Source organism: Cupressus sempervirens, chromosome 9, assembly GCF_028749045.1.
Source record: "Cupressus sempervirens isolate cs-2001-9-10 chromosome 9, ASM2874904v1, whole genome shotgun sequence".
Lineage (NCBI taxonomy): Eukaryota > Viridiplantae > Streptophyta > Pinopsida > Cupressales > Cupressaceae > Cupressus > Cupressus sempervirens.
Genome location: NC_143126.1, coordinates 462,811,074 through 462,815,438, shown reverse-complemented (window position 1 = coordinate 462,815,438; position 4,365 = coordinate 462,811,074).

The window sequence follows — 4,365 nt, the reverse complement described above, 5'->3', positions numbered from 1 at the left end:
AACTGCTACCCAAGAAGTTAATTTTTGGGGATTCGTGTTAGCAAACTAATCAATTGCTACACCCCTTAGGGTTGTTGGAAATTGCCAGACCCATTCATTTGTGTTGATTACGTCATTCGTCATCCAAATTATTTTGCATGTCTTACAGTGTTTGATTGGATCCGTTGTTCCATCACCATCAAACTTTGACAATTTTTCCTTTGATCTAGCCATTACTATTCGAGTTGGAGGGACTTGTTGTGTACCCATGCTGCTCTGCACACCTAGGCTATTTTAGACAGCCGTCTTATTTCCAATAGCCGCGTTACTTGGTGAAAAAGGGTTTTCCTCAAGTGAAGTTGTCCATTTCGAAAGTGTATTGCAGACAAAGAGTTCACTCCACGCTCGTGCTCTCTCGCCACTCCAAACTATGTGATTTAATTCCCTTCCATCTAGATTCTCTTCCCTCAGTGTATACAAGTTAAAAAATTCCTCCCTTGCTTCTTCCACCAAATCCAACCGCTATTAAGTCTCTTCTAGAAATTTCTCGGTGCTTCGGTGTCTGTCAACAATTTATTGAAACCTTTGTTCGTGTTCGTCCTGTTGTGCCAAAATTAAATTCCCTTGTGTGGTTTGTATTTCATCTTTTTCTTTTAACTTATTCTTATTTTTGTTCAGCTGATTCGGCATAAGTCTTCATTCCTCTGCCTTCGTTCCAGGTCCATGGGGCAACGATGCCAAATATTTACCGTATAGGGTAAACAGTTAATTAATGCACACAGACAATAGACAAAAATATGTAACACAATAGTACTCCTTTTATTATTCTCATATATGCCGAAGAGATTACATAGTGCATCCAATCATGATTACAATAATCTCGAATGGTGTACTTATACCTCTTGAAGGTTCCCGAAGGGGCCATCGGCTACATGTTGGCTACGTACTAAATAATCCATGCTAATCTACCCGTCACCTATTTTATGACTTTATCGACAACATAATGAACTTTCTAGTTTTGAGGTTTGTTTTTGCACAGGAAGCCACTAGTTCAAGTTATGCAAGGTTTTGTCTTGGATACCCATTTTTCAATTTCATTCAGTTAGGGAAGTTCAGATTTGATTTCTAGTGAAATGGTGAACTGGATGAACATTAGAGGCAGTATTAATGCAATTAGGGGCAGATTTTGTCATCTCCAAGTCAGTTTAGTGGATGGACTATCAACATTTCAGATATTTTGGCAAAATAAGGGTTTTCATCATTTAGAAGAAATATTTCTAAGTTTGTTACAGATCAATGATGAAAATCATATCATATTTTAGTTATAGAAAGACAAGAGATGCTTTACAACAATAGGGAATGAAGATTCAAGTGGATACATGTCACTTCCAGATTAGATCTGGGATTCCATTCCTTTCCTATATCTCTTTATTTCTCATCTATTGCAGAGGTTCCAATCTTGAGTTTTTTTCTCAATATTGTGAGACTAGGGTTCCAGTTTTTGATATGTTTTCATGATTGTGATACCATGTTGGTTGCAGTTAGTCTGTGATGCCACAAGGTTGGATCTAGAGTTGTATTTTCACATTCTTTAGTCTTCTCTCTTGTACGAATAACAATAGTTAAGCTAATATAGATAGTTCTGATCTATTTAGTGGTTTTATGAGTTGTTTACATGCATCTTAAATGTATAGTTTCAAAGAAATGAATATAAATGAGCAAGAATCTTCTTAGTTTCATTCTGATTCTCGTCTCCTATCTCTATAATCTGTAATGTTTTGAGGTTTAGGAACAAAGAACTTAGACCTATTTGCATCACCGTAAGGTTGTATGTCTGGTATGTTTTGCTGTTGGAACAAAGAGCCAAGTAAATGCTTGATGTATTTGATAGGGTTGCTGGTTATTTGAGAAGGATACTTCATGAGAATGAGGTCTTTATGAATACTTATGTCTGACTCACAAAGTGATAAGATGGATTTGATATCTGGTATCATAGATGTATGTGTGTGATTCGTGGAATTGCCCAATAGATAAGGCACTAATCAGCTACAGGATCAACTTGTTCTTACTATTGCATATTTGGGGATTTGTTGAAATCAACAATTATAATCATCCATTTCCCTTTCCGTTTAAGAGCTGAAACGATGCCCTCACTTAGCTTATCAATTTCTTACGTCATGTCATTAGTTATTTCATGTCTATGATCTTCACATAAGTACATAAGATATAAGGGTTTAATTTGCTTTGTTCAGATTTAGTCTATGCTTTGAATACTAGTACCATATGAAGAATCAAATAGGTTCCCCTGCCTAGGTTTTGTAGAGCCTGAAGTAGAAGAAGGCTCTAGCCTTATAGTTAGCCCGATGTCGAAAACGGAATGTTGCAGATGGGAAGTAGCTGCCCCTAGATGTATTCTATTGTCATTGGGGTAATTTGAAACCGTGACATTTCAAAACACCAACACAACACAACAATAGCTTGTGAGCCTCTCATGTGGGAGGTCTTGGGTTTGAGTCTACTTGAGCTATAATAATTAATTTTAACAAACAATAATAATTATTATAGGCTTCAACCCATTACCAATCAAAATAAAAAATAAATAATAAATAATTATTAAGTGATAAAATATAATATTTAGATTAATAATCTAAATATACATAATAAATATATTAAACATTATATGTGAATTTTTTTTTGTAATATGCAACTGGCTAAGGCCTTGATTATTTATTATTTACTTATTTATTGAGTTTAATTACTATTATGTGTTAAGATTGAGCAAAATCAAACCCAAGACCTCTGAGATAAGAGGCTCACAATTTACCATTATGTTGTAGGCTCTTTCCTGAATTATATGTGATAACATTAACTTGGTATTATAATTAAAAATATAATTGATATAATCTATATTATTAACATAATATATATTATTATTCATATAATTATAGTATCAATATAATATAATTTATGAAAATACATGACTCTTAAAATGGAAAAGTATATATATAGAATATTAGCTTTTGATAAATCATCATTCAAAAAAATGGAAGAAATATATATATATGAGTTCGGAGAAAATTTGAAAAGAATAATTTAATTTGATGAATTAATGTTCTGATAGGGGACATTGCACTTTCTCCTCCTTGGTTGTCACTGTGTTTAGATTTGTTTGGGAAAATTTCCAAGAAAAGTGTACTATCAAAGACAATATCTTTGGATGATTTAGGGTCATCTTTGTTATTAACTATTGCCTCATTCACCCCTAGTAAGTTGTCTTCCATTAATAGAGGTATATAATCTAGAGTATGCTCACATTAATGCTGATGTACTTTCACAATCAAAGCAGCCATGGATGGAAGGTAACAATAATTGAAGATAAATATACAACAAAGAAAACCACATTGAAGGGACGGAAGAAAAAACAAATCCCAATAAAAGGGGACACTTACTTGGCCTAAAGTATACCTATGTGAAGAGGAAAAAAATGCCCCATCCACACTTGTCATGCCAAGATCCAATGCTCCTCACACATGTGAAGTCATGCCACTTTCCATGCTCTAGTTGTGAATGAGTTGTCTTGCTAATGTCCTTGAAACTACTTTTCTAAACTTTTTTCATTAATATGGTTTATTTGATAGTATTAATTATTGTCAATTTTGTTTGGTTATGAGTGTCATTGCTTGAGTGTTGTGCTCTTCTTAATAGTCATTAGACATTTTTAATTGATTTTGTATTGTTGAGGAAAAACATTATGATTTGGTTGGATCTACTCTAATCCTTAACTTACCATCTCTAGTTTACTTTTATAATTACTTCATGTCTAAATAAAGATATACATTTATACCTCTATTTGGTATGCATTACTAATTTTGTTTAATATTTCAAAGTTCATTTTATCTAATAGGAAACGATTTGAAGTGTCTATGTTCCTTTGAGGAGTCAATATCCAACTTTTAAAGCTAATTTGGTCATTTTTGGGAGATCTTAGAAATGCGTCTAAAGTATATGATTGATAAGTTTACATTTAACAAAAACCAATATGAGTCTTTAACATGTTCAAATGTTCACGAGTATACACATCAAAATGAGTGCATAAATGTCACTTTTTTCCCATTTTACGAAAAGATGAACATCTACATGACAAATAATATGTAATTAAAGTGATTTCTTTTCAACTTAAAAAAGAAGAAGGTAGAACTGTAAACTTGTAAAACATTTTGACCCATTTTAGAATTAAAACAAGGTTCTCCATTGTCGCTGGTAAAAATTTCAATCCATAGGAATTGAGAATTAGAATAGAAAATTTGAATGAGAATGGAGAATGAAGAATATGAATGGAAAAATGCAATCCAATCTTGTTTATCCCTTGTTTGGTTATGCAAGCTT